Source organism: Lepisosteus oculatus, chromosome 14, assembly GCF_040954835.1.
Source record: "Lepisosteus oculatus isolate fLepOcu1 chromosome 14, fLepOcu1.hap2, whole genome shotgun sequence".
Lineage (NCBI taxonomy): Eukaryota > Metazoa > Chordata > Actinopteri > Semionotiformes > Lepisosteidae > Lepisosteus > Lepisosteus oculatus.
The window spans coordinates 31,850,044-31,873,316 of NC_090709.1; the positions used below are offsets into that span (position 1 = coordinate 31,850,044).

General features: G+C 46.8%; 2 non-coding genes and 2 pseudogenes across 2 annotated transcripts; 2 read left to right on the plus strand and 2 right to left on the minus strand.

The window, feature by feature from the left end:
* LOC138242338 (zinc finger protein 850-like) overlaps window positions 1-23,273 on the minus strand; it is a 1,462,105-nt pseudogene that overhangs the window by 1,279,951 nt on the left and 158,881 nt on the right.
* On the plus strand, window positions 4,175-4,338 carry LOC138243627 (U1 spliceosomal RNA). Its single transcript, XR_011192282.1, has one exon. It is a non-coding gene; the product is annotated as a U1 spliceosomal RNA (small nuclear RNA).
* LOC138218377 (5S ribosomal RNA) lies at window positions 6,411-6,529 on the plus strand (annotated as a pseudogene).
* Window positions 7,153-7,316, minus strand: LOC138243516 (U1 spliceosomal RNA). Its single transcript, XR_011192171.1, has one exon. It is a non-coding gene; the product is annotated as a U1 spliceosomal RNA (small nuclear RNA).

Sequence of the window (23,273 nt, forward strand, 5' to 3'; positions counted from 1 at the left end):
ACCCTGCATCTCTTCTCCCGCTTTCTCTTTCCCTTCTTGCTGGGAGTTATTAGGGCCCTTTCTCTGGTCAGCCATTTTGTCTGTCGTCCTGGCAGCCATCTTGTGGCACTGGTGCGGCTGGGGGTGTGGCCTCGGCAGTTTCGGTTCTCTGCGGGGGAGGTGAGGGTTCTTTGTTCTCACCTCTCTCCCTTTGTCTTGAGACCGGTTTCTGCCGGCCGGCTTCCACCACCTGCGCAAACGAAGGTTTGCTTACCTTGCATTGGTGAAGGGGGTGCTTACCTTTTTCTCTGATCATTTTCGTTGCCTTTTCATATGAGGCGTCCGTGGCCATGTAGGCCTCCATGTATCTCTCTGCCTTGTTGTCTTGCAGGCAGTAGAGATCTCCGGCCACCAACTGCAGGATCCCTCTCAGGAAGGTAATGAAAAAGGATTTCGCAGTTGTCATCGTCTCTGTTTTCTTGGTCCAGTGGAACCGGATCAGTGTCTTCTTGTCTGCCATCTGGAAAGGAGAACAAAGAAAAAAGGAAAGAAAGAGAGAGAGCAAGGTCCTGTGGAGAGGAGGGTTTAGCTGCTAAAGGAGCAGCAAGGGAGCCCTGGCCTTTGTCCTTGTGTGCAAAGCCCAGCTAGGTGCAGGCGCAGGAGGAGAGAGAGAGAGGGAGCGGATAGTCCTTCCGAGTCGCAAGGAAGAAAGTAAGAACTGCGGGCAGGCCACGAGTACCTACTCCCCGCCTAGAGGCCAAGGAGGCAGAGAGAGAGAGAGAGAGAGGGAGCGGATAGCGCTTCCGAGTGTCGAGGAAGAAAGCAAGCACTGCGGGCAGGCCACGAGTACCTACTCCCAGCCAAGAGGCCAAGGAGGCGGAGCAAGAGAAAGGGGGAGGGGAGAGGATAGAGGAGAGAGAGAGAACGTTGCTGCCGGATCCCACCCAGCTCAGCTGCTCCTTGGCCTTAACCCCCTAGGCTCAACCTAGGGCGATACCAGCTCAAGCATTCTTCAGGATCTTCGATCGCCTTCTAGAACTTTGGAAAGACAGGAACTGCGGGCATGCCACTTGAACTTGATCTTAGCCAAAAGGCCGATAAAATTGGATTCCAGCTCACTGGCCCTGCAAAACTTAGTTCAAGACTTTAAACTCTCAGACACATATAGATGTATATATCCCACAACAGCAGGATATACATGGTCAGGGAGGAATAGCAGCTCCAGAATTGACTATTGCTTTGTCTCAGCGAGAGTGAAAGTTGTTGGGGTCACTCTTCAGCCTGTCTTCTTCTCATATCACCAAGCTTTAGGGTGTAGAGAGGAACTCCAGGGCGGGACTGTCTTTGGCCCAGGCCTCTGGAAACTCAACACAAAGCTGCTAGAGAACGACGGGGTAGTATCCCGCTACAAGGAGAAACTATCACAGTGGCTGTCCTTGCAGTGTCTGTATGGGTCAGTAGGAGAGTGGTGGGAGGAGGTGAAGGTGAGGACAAGGGCTTCTTTCATGGCTGAGGGAAGGAAGGCTGCCAGACGGAGAGGAGTGTTAGCCAGGAAACAGAGGCAGCTGCAGCGTCTCTACATGATGCTGCACAGTGGCTTCAATGTGCACGAGGATATCACCCTTTTAAAAAAGGACATCCGGAGCATAGCGGAAGAAAGTAGTCGAGGAGTGCTGTTAAGAAGCTGAGTGCAGTTCTTGGAAGAAAATGAGAAGTGTACTCGCTTCTTTTTCAGGAAAGTGGTAGGCTCCAAGTCTGTCATGGAAAGTGTAGTTGATGAGGAGGGAAGAGAGAGAACAGAGCCGAGTGCTATCCTCTCCTGCATCGAGGCCTTCTACTTAAGACTGTACAGAGGTAAAGGATGAAGAAATTCATTTTTTTACCTCAAAGCTAGAAAACGTTTTGAGTGAAGAAGACAGGGAAGTACTTGAGAGGGATTTGACAGTAGAAGAGCTGAGACAGGCTATGGAGAGCTTACAGAAGGGGAAAACTCCGGGTGCTGACGGGCTCCCTAAGGAATTTTATTGCACCTTTTGGGATCTGCTTCAGGATCCGCTAAAGCTCCTTTACAAGGAAAGCTATAAGACAGAATTGCTGCCTGACTCCTTAAGAGAAGGCACTATCTCTCTCTTGTTTAAGAAAGGAGCAAAGAATGACATAAAGAACTGGAGACCCCTCAGCCTGTTAGGCGTGGACACTAAGATCCTGTCCAAAGCCCTTTTCCTGTACCTACAAAATGTAGTGACCTCACTGGTAGGGAAAGAACAGACTTGTGGGATAGCAGGACGCCTGATGAGCGACAACCTGGCCTTGTTGAGGGATGTCTGTCTGTACTCAGAGGACCGCTCCCTCCCTCTGTGCATTTTAGGTGTAGACCTAGAAAAGGCCTTTGACCGACTAAACTGGCAGTACTTAACATCAGTACTTGAGCACAGGAAGTTTGGCCCCATCATGAGAAAGTGGATTAACCTGCTGTACACAGGTAGCAACAGCAGAGTAATGGTTAATGGCAATAGATCATGCCCCTTTGAAGTCTGTTCAGGGGTGAGGCAGGGCTGCCCATTATCCCCCTTGTTATTCGTTTTGGCTATGGAGCCCTTAGCCTGTGCCTTGCGCCAGGATCAGGCCATTAATGGGATACCAGTGCCTGGAAGTGGGGGGGGAGAGGTAAAGACATCTCTATAAATGGATGACATCACCCTGCTCCTCTCTGACAATGTCTCAATTAGCAGAGCTCTGCAGTGCTGTGATCGTTTCTCTTTGGCTTCCTCTGCAAAAATTAACAAATCTAAGAGTGAGATTTTTTATCAGAACTGGAGGGAGCCAAAAGAAGGACATGATCTCAGGCTGCAAGAGAAGAGAATTAAGGTCCTGGGGGTGTATTTTGGAGAAGAGATGGGAACAGTAAATTGGCAGATCAAATTGCCAATCTTAAACAAAAAACTGATGCAATGGAAGGACCGAAACCTCACCATGACAGGGAAGGTGCTGGTCATAAAAGCCCAGCTCTTGCCTGTCTTGAATTTTCTGGCTTCTATCTTCCCAATCCCACACCGTGTTGCAGCGGTGCTGAGGTGATGGATGTTTCATTTTCTATGGGGTGGGAAGCAGGAAAGACTCGGAAGGGAAATAATGTACAGGCCGCTACTCTCAGGGGGGAAGTCTGTCCCAGATATTGCCATGAAGCTGCTGTGCATTTTCCTGGCCTTTGTGCTGAGAGGCTTTGCACCAGCACCTGAAGCGCGTACCTGGACTTTTTTTGCCAGGCCCTGGGTAGGTAGCGAGGTGTTTAGAGTGTGGGGTGTCAGACCCAAGCTGGATGTCCCACTCTCTGACACATGCCCTGCAATTTATGGGACAGTTAAAAGTTTTCTAAGATCTCACCCAATTGGCCATATTCCCCTCCGAGATGTCAGCATCCAAAAACTGGAAGATTTCGTTGCACCGCAGAAGAATAGGCAGACCCCTGTGGGCATTTTAACATCAGCCCAAACAAGGAAGGTGTGGAAACACACATCCTCTAAGTTTCTGTGCAATATTCACAGAGATTTAGCCTGGAGTGTCGCCCACCAGTGCTTACCAGTCCGAACTTTCTTGTACCGTAGGGGCCTCACCCCCAGCCCTCGCTGGGTTAGGGTGGGCTGCGGCGAGGAGGAGACTGTGACCCATCTCCTGTGGTCCTGCTTTTTTGCTAAGGCCTTCTGGGCACAGTTTGAAGATTGGTTGCAAGCTCTCTCGCTCCAATCTACCCTGACCGCTGCTTTCGTCATATACGGCATCTCTCCTGTCAAACTTCCTCCTGACGTGTTTGACAGGATCTGGGCCGTGGTGAACAGTGGGAAAGACGCCCTGTGGAGAATGAGGAACATGGGGCTCTTTAAAGGCATCGAGGTCCCAGTCAAGGCAGCAGGTAGCCTGGCCCTGTTCATCACCCGAGATAACTATTACTTCAGAGATCTGTGGAGAGAAGGGAGGGAGGAAGCAGAAAATCTGTGGGAAATAGAGAGCATAGGTCAATATCTCAAGAAACTGTGAAAAACATTATCAAGTTTAAGTAAAGTATGTGATTTGCACAAGAAAAAAAGAAAATTGTTGCTATGTAACTGGTACCATGTCAAAATGTAATGAGATGTGATCATATATACTGTTTTAAGCATGTATATTAATGTAAACCTTTCTAATTTGTGATGTCCTGAATTTTTTTATGAAAAGAAAATAAAGTTCTTAAAAAATCGGTTCACCCAGGGGGAGGCTCGGCCATTGCACTCCGGCTGTGCCGACCCCTGCGAATTCCCCAAATGTGGGAATCTCGACTGCATAATTTCTGGTAGTGGGGGACTGCGTTCACGCTCTCCCCTGATGTGCTTGGTCCAATATCGGATAAGGGAAAGTTACGACACCACGAGCTGCGATAGGATCCCAGTTCGAAAGGAGTCGATGCCACTGCTGGTTCCCGGTTTCTTTTAGTTAGAGGTCCAGGGAAGCATTTCAAGCTGGTTCCACTACTCCTTCCAGACATTAATTCCCTTTTCAAAGTCAGTCGTCTTGCTGTAGTCTGCATTATTTAGGCTGATTATCGAGGTTAGCCTTTATTTGGCCATGGGGGCCTCGGTACTGTATGCTAATTCTCAAGACAGTTTCACCCGTTTTCTGATTGCTAGGTTCTGTACCAGTGCAGACATGTCAAACAGTGAATGGCTGTACCTCTATTGTATCCGTGCTCAATTTGGGTGGGCAAAACGAGAAAACAAGCGTGCCGTTTCCTACACATCTGCAGTCGCCAATGCGCATTCGCAGTATGTCCCGGGACGCAATTCGGGCTCATTTGCATAACACCAGACCGGCAGATCACTACGCAAGCTCGCGTCGTGCGCCTGCCACACACCGAACAAACACCGGAGCCTTTTCAGCAATTTCCAAAAAACGGGCCTGCTCGCCTGCCCAGAAGGTTTGTCTCTTACCCGCTCTCCAGAGCCTGCTGCCTTCTGTGCTGTTCTCTCGGCAGCGCTGCAGAGCACACAACTCCTGCAGCGCGGGGAGAAAGTTTCCACGCTCCGCCGCAGGGAAGGCTCGCTCCGTGTGCACACGTCCTTTCAATGCCAGTTCAACAAGTGCTCCGCATTAGCAGCGTCGGGGCTCCGGCGTGTCGCACCTCACCTCACCTCGCACAGCCCCCTCCTTGAATGTCTGGCGCTGGGCATGCCCCGCCCTCCTCCACCTTATCTTATTGCGTGTGACCACCGACAATGGCCACAATGCCTGGGAATGGCACCTGTAAAGTGTTAATTGGGGCACAGGAACAGCCCGTCTCGTCTCGGGGGCCGGCTTCAAAGACAATACAGCTAACACAGCGGGGCGGGGGAAGTAGACGACACGACACATGCAGGTACATTCAGCTCCGGCGGGAACAAGTCATTTGTCGGCCTTTTCAAGTGCTGGGAGCCGAGTAATCCTTCGCTTGTATCGTTTCTCCCCGGTGACTAGATCTCACCCTGCGACTCTCGACTGGGCTCACCCACGGCAGCCCAGCAGGTGTGAGCCTAGCCGGCACCCGGATGGGAGAATCCCCCCGGAAAAGCTCAGGTTGCTGCTGCTCCTGCAAGACGTGTGACTGGGACCAGTAGGGAGCGCTCACCCTGCGGTCTGTGTGGCTTTCTTATGCCCCAGCATCCTGATGGCGACACTCTGCTGCACAAACAGGCGCCGTCCTTCGGGGGAGGCGTAAAACCGAGGTCCCGACCCTCCTTGGCCATTAAGAAATCCCAGGGCGTCTCTCAAAATGAGACGCCGCGGGTGTCACTCTGGTGTTAGTGTTCCCCTTTACCAATCAGTCGGGGTCTCCTCCTAATCCCCGTCTCATATGTAACAATCAATGACGAGGCCCCCCTGTCCCGCGATATTGCACTTGTCTTCTGACCGCTGGCTGGCGCCGTGAGATTTAGCACTCGCGCAAGAGATCGGGGGCAGAGCGCGAACGCGGTCTCCCGCCCTCCACAAAGTGTGCGCTCCAGGTTCCCTCTCAGGGCTCTGCAACACAGCGGAAAGGCAGCGAGAAGGACCCTCTTGCTCTGACGCCGCAAGGCCACAAGAGGGCGGAGGCGCCGCGCGTCCGGCCGACGTGTGGGACTGGTGCGCTTTATGTGCTGAAATAAACACGCGACAGCCCAGAAATGTTTTGAGTGCTGTGCATTGGAGGTTTTTGTCTTGTGAAGACTTGCCTTGTGCTCCTCCGAGCAGTTTGTTTGTTCTTCTCCAGTGCGGGACAAGTCAACACAAGGGAGCACATTCGCCAACATCCAGGTACACAATGCGATTTGGAAAGAAGCTCCTTTCCAAAGAGCTGCACACGAACGATCCTTCAGTCCCGCTCGGGGGGCGCGGAGCCCCAGCCACACACAGCTTCAAGTAGCGAGTCAGGCGCCATGGCTTTTGCTTGCGGCCACACCACCCGGAATGTTCCCGATCTTGTCTGATCTTGGAAGCTAAGCAGGGTTGGTTCTGGTTAGTACTTGGATGGGAGACTGCCTGGGAATACCAGGTGCTGCAAGCTTTTGCTCTCTCGGCCTGCAGGGGTCGCCGTTGGTACCGTAGGTTTTGGGAGGAAAACCTGGAGGATGGAAAGGTGATCTATAGCCTCATCTCTAGAGATGTTTTTTTGCTATGGCATGTGTGTGACCCATATAAAAAAAAACCCATTTGTAAAACGAATATCGAAGCTGCCTCTAAATCTGCAAATGAAGATGAGTCGATAAACCACTTGTTTTTCGTATAACTATACATATATTCATTTATTACTGATTTCATTCATTGAGCACGGATACAATAGAGGTACAGCCATTCACTGTTTGACATGTCTGCACTGGTACAGAACCTAGCAATCAGAAAACGGGTGAAACTGTCTTGAGAATTAGCATACAGTACCGAGGCTCCCATGACCAAATAAAGGCTAACCTCGATAATCAGCCTAAATAATGCAGACTACAGCAAAATGACTGACTTTGAAAAGGGAATGAATGTCCGGAAGGAGTAGCGTAACCAGCTTGAAATGCTTCTCCGGACCTCTAACTAAAAGAAACCGGGAACCAGCAGTGGCATCGACTCCTTTCGAACTGGGATCCGATCGCAGCTCGTGGTGTCATAACTCTTCCGTATCTGATATTGGACCAAGCACATCAGGGGAGAGCACGAACGCAGTCCCCCACTACCAGAAATTATGCAGTCGAGATTCCCACATTTGGGGAATTCGCAGGGGTCAGCACAGCCGGAGTGCAATGGCCGAGCCTCGCTCTGGGTGAACCTCCTTCTTGATCAAGGTATCTCCCCTGCCAGGTAAGTATGAGCTGTACAAGCCCCTGCAAGCGGCCCGCACCCACAGCACAAAGCGCGCAGCCTAGGCCAGCTCCTCGCCCCGCACACCACCGCCTCCTGCTGGGCCCACTCTTTCGCACACTCACACGCCACACTAACACTCAAAAGGGTGGGCAAAACGAGAAAACGAGCGCGCCGTTTCCTACACATCTGCAGTCGCCAATGCGCATTCGCAGCATGTCCCGGGACGCAATTCGGCCTCATTTGCATAACACCAGACCGGTAGATCGCTACGCAAGCTCGCGTCGTGCGCCTGCCACACACCGAACAAACACCGGAGCCTTTTCAGCAATTTCCAAAAAACAGGCCTGCTCGCCTGCCCACAAGGTTTGTCTCTTACCCGCTCTCCGGAGCCTGCTGCCTTCTGTGCTGTTCTCTCGGCACCGCTGCAGCGCACACAACTCCTGCAGCACGGGGAGAAAGTTTCCACGCTCCGCCGCAGGGAAGGCTCGCTCCTTGCGCACACGTCCTTTCAATGCCAGTTCAACAAGTGCTCCGCATTAGCAGCGTCGGGGCTCCGGCGTGTCGCACCTCACCTCACCTCGCACAGCCCCCTCCTTGAATGTCTGGCGCTGGGCATGCCCCGCCCTCCTCCACCTTATCTTATCGCGTGTGACCACCGACAATGGCCACAATGCCGGGGAATGGCACCTGTAAAGTGTTAATTGGGGCACGGGAACAGCCCGTCTCGTCTCGGGGGCCGGCTTCAAAGACAATACAGCAAACACAGCGGGGCGGGGGAAGTAGACGACACGACACATGCAGGTACATTCAGCTCCGGCGGGAACGAGTCATTTGTCGGCCTTTTCAAGTGCAGGTGTGAGCCTAGCCGGCACCCGGATGGGAGATTCCCCCCGGAAAAGCTCAGGTTGCTGCTGCTCCTGCAAGAGGTGTTACTGGGACCAGTACGGAGCACTCACCCTGCGGTCCATGTGGCTTCCTTATGCCCCAGCACCCTGATGGCGACACTCTACCGCGCAAACAGGCGCCGTCCTTTGGGGGAGGCGGAAAACTGAGGTCCCGACCCTCCTTGTGTCAGTGTCTCAGGGAGAGGATGTGCACTGTGAGACTGACAGGGCTGTCTGGGAGAAGCTCCTCCTACAGGTCTAGGCACAGAAGAGCTTCACCAACAGAGTCACACAGCGAATGTGATAACCGCTACACTACGGAAACATGCAGGGGCTGCTGCTGGTGTCTTGCTTGCGTTTTGGGCTGAGAAAGAGAACGATGGGAATTCGTGCCCAGTGGCCAAGCGCTGAGCTTCGCCAAAGCTATTCAGCTGCTTCCAGTATTTATGTTGGAGTGCACTGATTGACCGCGCTCTCACACCAGAGCCCAGCATGCCTGTCATGGACGGAGCAGGAAAGGCGGCCCCACATTCTACAGCCCTCTCCACACAATCGACAAAATCGGGCTACTGAACTGGAGAAAATCTCCACTCCAGAAAGTGCAAATATCATCTTAGAGAGTATAAATCCTATTGCCGAAGGTCAACACTGTCTACCAGAGTCACCCCTCCCACCTCCTGCAGGTTTCCGAGCTGCAGCGATGATCAGTTCGGCTCACACACGAGAGGTCCTCGGTTGAAAACATGCGCCCCCTCTTCTCGTACGTTTTGCACATGATCGAGTGGTTTAAATACGGCTCCTTCGTACACGGTGCTGATCTTTTGGAAAGCAGGAGGCAAAACTGACACGTTCTCATACAAGGAGCTGAAACCAGGCCACCTGGGTGAAGATCAGGTATCGTAACCGCTAGACCATATGGGAGCATACAGCCATGTTGTGAGTGCGTCATGTAAGCAAACTGTAATTGCTGCCTTCATGACCTGCTTGGTGGAGAAAACACACAAGAGAGTTGGCACTCAGAGTGTCGAAGGGTCGATGTATACTAGGGCTCAGTTGAAATGCAACGTCAGGACTTTTCCAACTAGTGTCACACGAAGAGAGTACATCCTTTCCCACCCCCGTTTCTGTCTCGGTAACTCGCTGTGATCATATAGTGGCCAGTATTTTGTGTTGTGGCCGCAACAACCCCGGTTCGATTCCGGGTCCTGGCAGAATAGGAGGAGTACTGCCTGACTGGATGGTTGATGAATGACAGAGGCCACTCCGACCTCTTCTTGGTTTTCTTCAAAGACTTACTAAGGATCTTCTTCACATTCGCCCATGCAGGGGAAGCCAGTTACACCAAAGCAAATGCAGGAAAGTGCATTTCAAGCAGAGACCAGGAGGGACTTGTTTACACCGAGAGTGGTCGGAGAATGGAACAATGCGCCCAGCCCTGTTGCTGGAGCCGATTCTTGATGAGACTTTCGGCTCACTAAGAGGCCCCCGCTGGATGCTAATCTTTCTGTTGTTCTCGCAGGTGCTGCGCTGCTTTTGAGCCGACAGAGCTCTTCCTGGTCTGTCGGCACAGCCCAATTGCAAATGATCGGCTCCGCGTACAGAAGTACGTGCGTTTGGTACAAGAGTGCATGAAGGCACCGGAAATACATTGGGAACAAATGACCGGTGGCTCAAGTCCTCTGTGAAGTACGGGAGCGTGCAAAAAGAGGCTGTTTTTTTCCACCTGGTCTCCCAACTGAGCTATTTCGGCGGTGCACACAGCCCACAGCCACCTGCTCCAGCCTTCCTGTGTTGCGGCATGAGCACACCAAGAGGAGCGGGAGAGTGTTGCAGGAACGTCACTCAGAAGGAAAGCCACCCAGCTGCGCCCTCTGAGCTCTGTCCAGCGCATCTTGCTCATGTGGACTCCTGCCTGCGACAGGCAGGAAACAATTAGCAAGAACAGAACAACACCCCACGGGTGTCTCATGACCACACCTTAGGTTGTGACACGTGCAGGTGTGAGGGGTTGCCAGGCCAGATTGGACCAGAACTTGGGCGGAGGGGGGGTGGGAAAGCAGACAAAGAGGTGACACTTCAAAGTCTGCACGATCACAGCTCTCCGACGCCCCAGGCTTCCGCTCGATAAGCTACTGGATACACCTGCCCCTCCTCACACAGACCGTGGAAAACCTCCGAGTGGCAGGGCACTCTCTTCCTCCCAGGAGCGCTTGGACACGACACACAGACAGAGCGACGGGAGCCACCGCCTGCCACACGGCTCCAGGTAGGACTCCACTCCGCAGGAGCCGCAGAGCAGAGCAGAGCAGAGCGGAGCAGGGGAGATGGGGGCTGCTTAGACTCGAGCTGTTGTTGCTGGGACGCTCTCTTTTCTTTTCTCGGGGTAAGAGTGAATGTTGAGTAGCCCTTAGAAATGAAGCAGAACAGTTCAACGGTACTGGTGTGTGTGTGCGCGCGCCCTGGTGATTCTGGGAGACAGATTGAACCTGGGCTTAAAGAGAGGGGGCTTAGCCGTCTTACACTTGCTAGTTCTGCTTCTACCTCCTTTCACTCGGACTGCCTTTCACTGTGTCTTCTTTCACAGGATTGTGCACCTTTTCATTGCTCTCGCTTTCAGAGCCTCTGCACGGCACACGACTCAACATAAGGACACGCGTTGAAGTAAAAGCAGGAAGCACTCACAAGTACACTATAAATAACACTAATACAAATACCACTAATATTGCAACAGTAACACTATCACTAAGACTTACACTATCATCCTCTCTAACACTGACACAAAATACTACTACACTAATAATACTAATAATAACAGTAATGCTATCACTAAAAACTTACATGACTACTAGTGTAAATAATCTAACCTTATCTCTGTAATTATCACTAATATTAACAGGAATACTAGCATTAAAACAATCAATAGCACTATCATCATTAATACTCACATGAAAACTGTCATTAATATTAAAACTACCGATTGTACTCACACTAATTTTAACATGAAGACACTAATATTAGTATTAGTTGCTGTCCGTGACGTCACACCGCTCTTTGTGACGAAGGCGAGACACCTAGCCGTGGCCAGTGACGTGGCACCTGTTGCTGTGGTTACCATACTGATGATTTGTAAACAGTGGGAAAATGCATTTAAACTGTTACCTACACAAATTTATCAACTTGGAACATAATTTTTAAGTTCTAGCATACAATTCCTAAACAATCATTTGAATAATAGTTCTTTCATTTCGGATTGAACATTGTTAACACTAAAGGCACTATGGTAATTGATCGTCACAGGTTGTATTGACTGTTTTCTAGATATTAAAAACAGGGTCAAAACGGGAAAAGAGTTAGTACTCACCAATCCGTGAAGTTAATCGATTATTCTATGGTTCTTCAGTTGAATTAATTAATTGTCGATAGATAAGTGATCAATAACTCTCCTCCGTGCGCTCCGCTCCCCTCCCGCAGTCTCGCTCTCTGATCCTGGTGCTCTAGTTAGTGTCCATGACGTCACAGCGCTCTTTCTGACGGAGCAGACATGTCTCTGCTGGAGGAGACTCCTGTCCGGAGCCCAGGGGGCTTTTCTTACAGATATAACATCTCCAATAATAAAGGCGATTCGTAACAGCTGGCAATGGAGAGCGACAAACCAAGGAATAAAATTCATTAAACCAAAAAAAAAGTTTACTTCACAGACTAAAATAATTCTATAGCATACTTCCGTAGAGCAGAAGAGAAAGGGCACAAGTCCCTGTAATGAGCTCTTTTAAGCATTTTAAACAAATCTCCACAGAATAGAAGCCAGGAGGATCAGACGCCTGATCCTGAAGGTTGAAGAGTATCTCCTGGTTTTATTTCCCACCGAGCTCTCAGCTCCTCAGCCGGTTTGATGATTTAATTAACTGTATAACTGTTTGTTTGTCTCACACGCAAGAAGTCTTCGGTTGGAAACAAGCTCCCCCTCTTCTCGCACGTTTTGCACGTTCGAGTGGTTTTAATGTGGCTCCTTCGTACACGGTGCTGATCTTTTGGAAAGCAGGAGGCAAAACTGACACGTGCCCATACCAGGAGTCGAACCCGGGCCGCCTGGGTGAAAACCAGGAATCCTAACTGCGAGACCATAGGGGAGCACACAACCACACTGTTCCGGGCATCGTGCAAGCGAACTACATAATTATGAGAAAACATGCAAGAGAGTTGTCAAAGGGTCGATGTATACTGGGGCTCAGTTGAAATGCAACGTCAGGACTTTTCTGAATTATGTCACACGAAGAGAGCACAGCCTTTTCCGCCCACCCATGTGTGTCTCGGTAACTCGCCGTGATCGTATAGGGATCAGTACTTTGCGTTGTGGCCACAACAACCCCAGTTCGAATCCAGGTCACGGCAGAATTCCCGAGCTTACAGTCTGAGTAATTGGAGACTGCGCTATTCTGTTGCCTATGGTTATATACGGGTTTTTCACATGAAGCCGTATTGAACAGTATTTCTCGCATTGTGAACTTGTGTATACAGCGGTCCCCCGGGTTCCAGTTAGTGCGTAATTACGCGTCGATGAAAAACCGGCGGTTTAAAAAAAGATAATTAGCTCACTGATACTTTGATGTAGAGGATGTGGAAATATCCACATGTCGTGGTCTTTAAAATGCATTTGGTTTGAAGGCGTTCTGTGCTTCCGTTGCGAAGATATGGACAAAAGAATATTCGTGCTTGGTCAAAAAAATGTCATATAAACGAAAAAGTAAAGGCTGAGAAAGCATTCACAATGTATTTTATACACAAAGCAAGTATTCTCGCGATTCTAAGAGGTTTCGTGTAAACGCTACAGGCGTGCCAAAATCGTTTTCGAATTTCAAGCTAACTTTACCCCGGTAGGACGGCACCTGTTTACAGTTTAGTGTCCCCGTCATTGTACTGGGGTATTAGGACCTGCATGGACCGTAGGGTGTGCACCCAGCGACAGAAACCAGACGTGCGTCGGGCTCGGCTGCGAGCAGGACAATGACGTCACGGGGACAAAGTAGAGGAAATCAAAACGGTCCTATAGAAGACCTGTGTCAGCTGTCGGTTTGCAGTCTGGACTCTAAATCCTCCGATCCGATTTTAAATCTCTCTAATACCTGAGCTGCAGCTTCTTCCGAGTACTTATTCGTATACTTATTATGTGTAAGTGTATAGATGAAACCTATACACCTATACACTTAGGTGTGTTCAGTTTAAATCAAAATGCTTTACTAATACAAGAGAGAAGTATAGTATGAAGGATGTGACAAATTTACGATTTCTTGGAACAAAACGTTTTTTATTTGCATTCGAAATGAAGCGGAATTTTAGCGTGACACACAAACCCTTTGTCTTTTTTAGAGTGATTTTTAAACAGACAAAAATATAGAAAACGTGTTTTTTTGGCCCTCCAATAGCAGGGTCAGTGGCGTAATAAATAATGCGTCAGGCCTCGCGTCAGAAGATTATAGGTTCGACTGCCGTCTGGCTCATTGTGTTTATACCACTTACATTCTTTTATATAAATGAACTGCACCTGAAATCTATAGAAAACACTTTGGGAAAAGTTGTCGAAATTCGCATGAGGCTGCAGACAACTTAACACTGTACTGTCTGGAGATCAGCTCCTGCTCTGAACTTAATTGCAATGAAAAACTATGCGTAACAAAGCTGGAGAACAGCTGAACTTGTGCTCAGTTCGGTGATGAGGGTTCAGAACTGGCGTTGTTGTAATAAGCACGAACTGCACAGGCTCTGAATCAGACCATTTCAATTAGTCTGATCAGTGTAGGACACGTTAATGTAGAATTATTAATAGGTTTATTAGCTAGTTAGTTCAGGTTTACCCACCTGAACTAATGTAGAATTACTACTCGGTCTGTCTCTTGTTTGTATATAAATGAATGTCTCTGACAACTTAATGTTAGTTTTTAATTTAGTTTTACGATGTAGGTCTGGCGTTGACATATGCACAAGTATACGAAATGTCTCACTCCTGATTCAACTCATGTTCTATAGGAGATTGGCGATTCCTCTTGTTTCTCGTACAACCATATCAGAACAGAAGACCGTGTCACCCAGCTCTGATTCAAGATTGACTCGCATCTTTATCCCTTTTTTGTTCGTGATCATTATTTGAACTTTTTCGAAATGAAATGACAGTGATCAAACATGCAGGCAGATTTTTGAAAAGTATTCGGAATTGACAGGGTGCCCCTTTGGAATAGTCGTCAGAAAAAGTGAGAAAAGGAAAGTTATGTAAGCTCTCACACAAAGCATTGAAGATTGGAATCTGAGTTTAAAAAAGCTACCCGTCTCCCAATGATAGGCAGGGATACACACCATGACACTAACTAGGAGCACTTGTCAGCTGTTAGGAGGCATTTCCTCTTAACACTACTATTGTTTCGGGTTTCGGCTTTTACAACAGAATAACAAAACAGCTTCAATTACGTCGATTAGACTCAGCGAAACTTTAACACCTATGATATTACGAGTGCTTTGCACGAGTCGAACTTCAAGAAGAAACTACTACAACAGTTGTGGACATACAGTAATTCAATACCACCAGCAAAGTCCAATGCTGGCAATGTCTGAGAAAATAATGTTCACTCATGGAATTTGGTCTTTGAATGGCTGGCGGGAAAATTCATTTATACTCCTGTTGCGCCCTCAGCTGAAACATGTTAAAATAACAAGGCAGATTTGTTGGAGAACCTCACAAGAATTATTGGGTTAGCACTGTATGTATTCTGGTATATTTACTTTAATTTTAATATAAATGTAAACATGCATGCTGTATAATATATTGTAATTTTAAAATATGTTAGCTGAGGATGCGAGGGGGGCTATTATACCTTGTGAAACAAGCAAGGAACTGTAAAAAAGGCTGGTATTTGAAAAAAATTGGCGATCACAGGAAAACCACAATTTATGTGGTATTATCATCAATATCCTTCAAAATTGACGTTCAAATGAAGGATTTGAAGAAACTATGAAAAAAGCAACAGTAATAGCAGAGGATTTTGATTTTTGCTCTTCAATTCAGTAGATCCCAGTGGAGTTGCGCCCCTACAAACAGCACAAAGGATGAATCCCACCTCTTTCGTTATTGCTACATTCGTGCTGGTGAAAGTACCGTTTGTGCTATTGAAAGCAGCTTGGAGGATGAAGGTGCAGTCACTTCCACATGTCATGATACCATTAGATTCGATGACAAGAGCTGAAGCCCCCCCAGGCCAAGCCAGCAACGTGAGGAAGATGGGCATGGTGGAAGGTAGTGTGGCTGAGCAGTCTAAGGCCCTGGATTTAGGCTCCAGTCTCTCTGGGGGCATGGGTTCGAGTCCCACCACTGCCAAATGTTAGTGTTTTAAGACATGCAATACGATCAGTAAAAGCTCTTTTTGTTAGTCTGTTGAGAGGCTGCGTGAGGTGTTTAGAGATAGACATTCTAAAAGACAGGCTGTCAGCTTAACATCAAGGAAGAAAAAATATATTGTTTTCTCAAGAGAAATTCTCTTTGGCACTTTCAGCTTTATGTAGGGAACAACGTCTGCCGAGATCACTTTTGAGCCAGTGCACATGGTAGTGTGGCGGCAAGTACATTTAATATTGGTGGGTAGCTGCGTCAGCATGCGTAGGCTGCAAAGGAACAAGTAATAGGTTTATTCCATGCTGAAAAAAAGAAGAAAAAGAACACAACGTTTCAGCCATGGAGCCTTCTTCAGGTGTGAGAGAGACAGGGCAGTAGGCAAAGGTAAAGTAGCGGGAGAACAAAGGTGGGGAGGGAGGAGGAGTGAGAGACGGGAGCAGGGGACAGAAAGAGAGGCCAATCAAGAGGTGTGAAGTCAGAATGGGTGCAGAGAGGTGTGAAATGAAACTTCCAATGAATGGAGAAAATTTAAAAGAACAGTAGTCTGTCGTTAAGGGAAGGGAGAATGTGAATGTGTGATCCTAGCTGCAGAATAATTTTGGTTTCGGTGGTCTTTCTGAGTTCGGAAAACCGTCTTTGAGAACACAGACGGAGAGATTAGAGTGGTCGTGGCCGTCAGAGGTGAAATGAGAAACAATGGGCTTGGAAAGATCTTTAATCTTCACAGCCCTGACGTGTTCTCTGAAGCGGTCTCCGAGTCTCCTTCCTGTTTCACCAATGTAGATGGCGGGGCATTTACTGCAAGAGATACAGTAAATAAAGTTGTTGGAGGTACAATATGCCATCTGGGTGATCTGGAATTGTCCTGAGGGGCCTTGAATGCGTGTGGTGGTGGCTGTGTACTTGCAGGTTTGATACAGCGAGCTCTGTTGCAAGGGAAAGTTCCTGGTGTGAATGGTTGTTGGGGACGGTCAAGGGAGCTGTGAACAAGGAGGTTACGCAGATTAGGTGGTCGGCGATATGAGATGATAGGGTGATCAGAAAAGAGGGCCCCAATGGAGGGATCATCCTGTAGGATGGAAAAGTTGTGGTTAATGGTCGTGGGGATAGGAAGTGTGTTAGGGTGGTAAGGAAGCACCAAAGGAATGCGGTTGTTACGGCGGGAGTTCCTGATTGGGTTGATGGTCCTGGGGGTGTTTTTGGCTTGGGCAAGGGCCCTGTCAATCACACTGCTGGGGTATCCTCTGTTGATGAAAAAGGAGTACATTTCGAGGGCTTGGTTCTCGAAGTCGATGTCGTCGCTGCATAATCGTCGTAGCCTAAGGAACTGTGAAAAAGGAAGAGAGTTTTTAGTGTGTTTGGGGTGAAATGAGCTGTACAGGAGGTAGCTGTGTGAATCCGTGGGTTTGTAATAAACTGAAGTGGACAGTCGGGGGTAGTTGATGGAGAAGTTGATGTCTAGAAACGGAAGAGTAGTGGAAGATATGTTAACCGTATATTTGAGGGACAGGTGGAAGTTGGTGAAATGGTGCAGGAAGAACTCAAGCTGATCGTTGGAGCATGTGGCGGCACCGATGCAGTCATCAATATATCGTTTGTAGAGGTCAGGGACATAGCCAGTGTGCAAATAAATATTTATAATAGAATGTATAATTTAACACAGCAAAAATATATTGTATTTTGCACTATAATCAGATATTTCAAATGAAGCCCTCTGGATTTGATTACCCTTCTCACTTTACAAGCCCGAGCAGCTGATGCACCATGTGTCTTCCCATAAAAAGTCTTTGACTCCATACTATGGCTGTTGCAGTGCAGGCTCATATATGAGTAGAACAGGTGAACCTTCCAATGAACGAGGGGTTCCTTTTCACACAAGACTGATAGGAAACAGTCAAAACTTGCCACACCCGGACTGTTAAATTGATCAACCATTTTTAATAGCTGTGGAAATGCACTCACACTGTAGGATACGCACTCGGTGCGCCACAGGCATCACATTCACATGTCAAACACTTGTTTTCAGTAGCAGGTGATTTGGGATCCCCCAGTCTTCGCTTTATCATCCACGCAGTATGCCTGTTCCAGAGACATTTTCATTGTTGATAACTATGGGGGGAGAGCATGTAGATTCCAAAACACTCTACGGCAGCAGATGTGAGCAATTACCTGCTAGAGAAACAAATGTGTTCCCAGAAGCATATACTGCACAATTACCACAATATTTGTAAACATTTCCGATACATAACCACGTTATGTGCTCTACATTGTTCTATTTTGTACCGTGTGAGGAGAATACACACTCTATTACTGTTGTTGCTGAGCTTCGAGTCTCCTACTTATTTCTTCTACTAGCTTGCATAGAAAGTCATCGCCCTGCTTGTTGTCTATCACTTAATAAAAAGGTCAACGTAGAAAACGTTATTTATTACTGTGTGTTTATTTTGGGGCTTAATATTTACGTTTATAATTACCCCCCAGGGTCAAGAAAACATTTTCATACTATTTTTTAAATTAAAATTTGAAAGGCATGTTTAATTAAATGATTTTATTGATTCACAATCTGACAAAGCAAGACAGAACAAAAGCCTTCATGAAATCACATTCTCGAATGTATCCCCTTGCACTCAACAATCTAAGGAAGAACACGAAACCGCCTGTTATTAAAATTGTCGCAGTTTTTTTATCGCTCTGAGGAGTTCTTGCTTCCTCCCCCCAAATATAGTCTTTCAGGGAATGCCATACCATTTCTATTGGATTTAAATCTGGGGATTCTGCTGGAGTTTTCACCCAGTTTATTTCCTCTGCTTTAAGTCTTCCCTTTGCTGCTGTGCGTTTCAGATCGTTGTCCTGACAGAAATGATGCCTGGATCCAAAGTGCTCCCTGATGTATGGGGCAGTAGATTGTTTGATCATGACTTCCTCGAAGAATTCCCGATCCATTATTCCTTTGAAATTAAGAAGTTGTCCTGGGCCTCTTCTAGATATTCCACCCCCAGCCATGGACCTTGAAAACTGTTCCAAAGCCACTGTTGTTTCATCAGTGAAAAGTGCATCATGAAATGCATCTCTCAGTTCAATCCATTGAAGTGCTTGCTTGAGCATTTCTTCAGTTTTTACCTTTATCTCCATCCCCAGCACTGGCTGGAGATGCTGTGTGTGTCCGAGCTCAGCGGTTATATAGGACAGGACTCGGCGTGCAGCAGGTGCGACTCATTGCTCTGCGCTGCCCGTGCGGAATGCGCGTCTCCTCCCTCCACACACCACCACCTCACTAAACCGCCTTCATACTCCCCAGAGGCTATAACATCTCCATTTATTACATTTATTCTTCCCTCTTAACCCAGAAAACTCCTGGGACGTTTTTGTGAACCGGTAAAGCGTCTCTCTATTGGTGGTCACAAGTAGAAACAATGCACAAGCTGAAAGCAGGAAGTCAAAACACTCCTCCTCACTGTACGAGCACATCTGGGTCCAGAGTTCCGAAGACTCCTAAAAGTGAATTTCCAGATTCCTGAAAGGCATGTTAAAGTCCCCCATCCGTTCGTTTCAAATGCATAAATTGGATGAGTTCGGGTACTTTTCTGATGTATTTTAATAGTTTGGCACTGTAACGTGTTAAATATTTTGCAAGTAAAATTTATCAACTTCACTTTCATGCGAGGTTTTGCGTGGATACAAAAACACCCCAGTGGGCAAAAGACGTATAATATACGTCTATTAAATGCATACCTTAGACGTCTAAATGTGGTCCACAATTCGTCTAGAATGAAATTCTAATATACGTCTATTGTTATACGTCAATTATACGTCTATGATTAGATGTTCATTATACGTAAATGTTTGGAGTTCTATTATACGGATAAATTTAGAAGACTATTATACATATATGGTTGGAGTTCCGGATAACTTTAGAGGACTATTATACGTATATGGTTAGAGGTCTATTATACGTATATGGTTAGAGGTCTATTATACGGATAACTTTAGAGGACTATTATACGTATATGGTTAGAGGTCTATTATACGGATAACTTTAGAGGTCTATTATATGGATAACTTTAGAGGTCTATTATACGGATAACTTTAGAGGACTATTATACATATATGGGTAGAGGTCTATTATACATCAAAGATAGGTTTTACAGGTGTAGAAACTAGTAAATCAAGCCAATGATTTGTTTTAGAAATTTATTCTGAAAATACACATTCACACCTGAAAAATATGTATTTCAAATTATACATTGTATACAATCAATCAACAATCAACATATGGGCAATAACCATAAAAAACAAAACTAGTCTTAAACTTCAGCTACAAATTCTGGTAACATGGCAATATACAGTATAGTAATGACAAACACAAACTAATTACATTAACACACTAACTCATTTTGATTCAAATATAAATTTTAAAATGTACAACTTCTATATTTCCAAGAAAAAAAATATTACAATGGAAGTTAAGACGATTTTTGTCCACTATTTGCAAACCCTGTCTAATTGTCCTAACAGAACCAGAAACCTATTATTTTCAGTGTCCAGATCTACTGGCCCCCTGCCTTGCATATGCATTCGTCAAGTAACGTATTGCGTGCTTCTTTATTTCTTTTTCTGTTGATGTAGGGTGGGACTTCAGCACCGCAGCTAGGAGAAACTTATATAATATTACTTCCCAAATAAATGATGATTAATATCTTCTTTAGTATAATCTCAAAAATGAAACGTATAAAATTTAGCTTGCATCATAGCAGTTGAGCAATAAAGTCTGTCCTAATTAAAGAGTACCCAAAGTTTGAAAGTACAACATAGAATAAGAATAATTAGAGAAACGGCAAAACGATTTTGTGTCATCTTCCCCATTCACACTATTTTTATGTGCCATTTTTTGCTTATTCACGTACTATTTTAATCAAAATAATATTAAGAAAGATCTGTTTGTATTCAGATAGTATTATTATTATTCATACTTACTCGTCAAAAGAGGACTGCTGAGATATCTGCGAATACTTCAAACTTCTACATTTGAAAAACGTGTCCAAAATGGTGACCAACGAATACTAGCAATGCATTGTGGTATATAACCGGAAAATATGCTGGGTTAGATATTTTCTCAACGTATGCATTTGTAGCGGCAATGCTTGTTAATAAGACAGAATTAAGCGTTGGTATGCTCCTAAAGGAGGCCCCATCTCACCCTCCATCTCTGTGGTGCAGCCACAGAGAAAGAATTCAGGCAAGCTGATTTAAGATGTTTTTCTTTTGATAAGAAGCAAGCTCCCAGACGGGGATGCAAGTAGCTAAGCCTGGCCATCATGATCAATGGTCATCCACTGGCGCCTATCTGTCTAGGGAGTGCCGAATGGACATCTGGACTGCATTCCTTAGTGTCAAGAGTAAGTGACTTATATCTCACCTTGACCAACCAATCAGGGACTGGTAATACCACGTGGGTCTCCAATGCCCGCCAAACTCTCAACCAATCAGCACACATCTGGGTCTTGATCAAAAAGGGAGAGCAAGCTCAGTTCTGGGCTCTCCTTGGCCATTTTCGCGCATCCTCAGACAATCACGTGACAACTGCTGTTGTCTGCAAAAGGACTTGGACTTTGTTCTAAGCGCGAGGCCGAGGATCCCGTACGTACTCAGAATTCTACCAACGTGAATGCTCCGCTTGATCAACGGCAGCCTACAGTTGGACCCTCGTCGACAACCTGAATAGCTTATTCAGAAGCAGCGCTGGACCGGGAACGAACCAGTTTCTTCCCAGGCAAAAGAGTGACTTGTGAAGACTCGCGGTCACACTCTGTGCATAGAGACTTTCTACTAGCCAGCCGGACTGCTGGTAGATCCCCTCGGAGCAACGACTGCCCTGCGCACCGCAGTCAGATTCCTCCGCCCGTCCTACTCTGAGCTGCACCTCGACTGGTTGGCCGGTAGCCAGAGGACGCCGACACAACGCCCATTGGACAACCGCTGCAACAGAGGCTGCAACAGAGCCTGTCAGCTGGTTTGGTGTTCGTGCCGGGAAATTCCAAATCCAAACACAGTGGATAAGTAAACCCCATGTTCTACATTGCGTCTCGAGAATTTAATTGTACCTCAACACAAGTTGTTATCAATTTAATTCATGAGTAATGTATTTACTTCCAAGTTTAGAGTAACAGTGGGTAATAACACTGATTAGCGATTTGGTAACCGAACGAAATATATTGACATATATTCTCTGTTGTGTATCTCTTTGTGTTTGCATCTCTTCGAGATTATATACCTTGTATATTGATAACCCTCACAGTAAGGTCTGCCGCTCGTATCCAGGCAGACTAGTATATGTTTGGTGCACAGTTTATATTAATAAATGTATCTTGTGTATTAAACCCGTGTGTGTGCGTTGTTAGTTGTTCTGACGATTGATTTTCTAAAAGCCCCAACGAACAACCTTGTGATTACTGCTACAATTGATAATTGTCTCAGTAAACCCATCAAACCACTACATTTACTGGCGTCCCTGGGTGGGCAGTTTAGAATGAAATGAGAATCAATCGCACAGAATAACTGATATTGCTGTGAGTTCAAGTTCAGCACAGCACCGCGGCTTCTATACGCGAATACCGGGTGTGCTGATAACTGCGTAAAGAAATCCCCCTGTTTTCTAGCGTTTAGTGTAACGTGTGCTGATTGGAAATCCATCTGCTCCGGTGTTTAGATTCCATATTTTATTTTGGTAAAAGAAAAACAGTAATACTCTTAAAGTTTCTCTGACGTAATGACAATGGCTGCTAAAATGTCTGAAGTGGAGTCGCTTATAAGCACTATTTCTAGCGACGACAATCCTGGTTACTGGAGCGGTATCGAAAAGTTGAACTTTGATGATATTGAGAAGCTGCAAATAGATTTAGTAGCTAAGGTAGCGAACCAGCTTAACACAGGAGGGTCCGTGAACGCAGTTCAGGTCCTATCGAGTTTCGCCTTAAATCTAGCTAAACAGCTGGAACTGTCCTTGTCCGAGCTGACAAAGTTTCAAAAGCTTCAGGGAAAGCTAGAAAGATATAAGGCGGAGCGAGTTGAGTTGTTGGATATAATCAGAGAAAAGAGAGTGAAAAATGAGGAAAGTGAAGACAGACTCAGGGAAGTTTTAGGTAAATTAGATGACCTGTCTGCTAGAGAAACTGTGGCTGAGGTAGCTAGGAGAGACCTGGAAGCGAGCTTGAAAGAAAAAGAAAAAGAGATTGAGAGTTTAAATGAGCTCAGCCAGAAAAGGCAAAAGGAGTTAGATGCTGCCGTGCTGGAAGCAAAACAGGCTAGATTCCACTTGCATGCCAGCCCACCTAGCAGCCCGGAGCGCTTACCCAGCACGCCGGGAGGAGGTTTCTCCCGGCCAGGGTCTGTGGTCGAATCGGCATGGGGGAGATCGCCGAGTCCTGCGCGAGACGCAGGGGCGATGCAATTCAGACATGGACCCCCTGCCCGCGGAGAAACCGTAAAAATTAACCTCCACTCCCTGAGGCAGTTAGCCAAAGAGGTAGAAAGGTTTGACCCGTCAGTGTCAGGGAATAATGTGGAAACCTACATCGACGAGCTGAGATATACTTTGCAGCTTATGCCCGGAGCGTCCGAACAGGAAAAGGCTATGTTAGTAAGGAAAACTACTAGCCGGGCGGTCCACGAGTGGATGTCTAGACAAGGACCGGAGGTCTGTA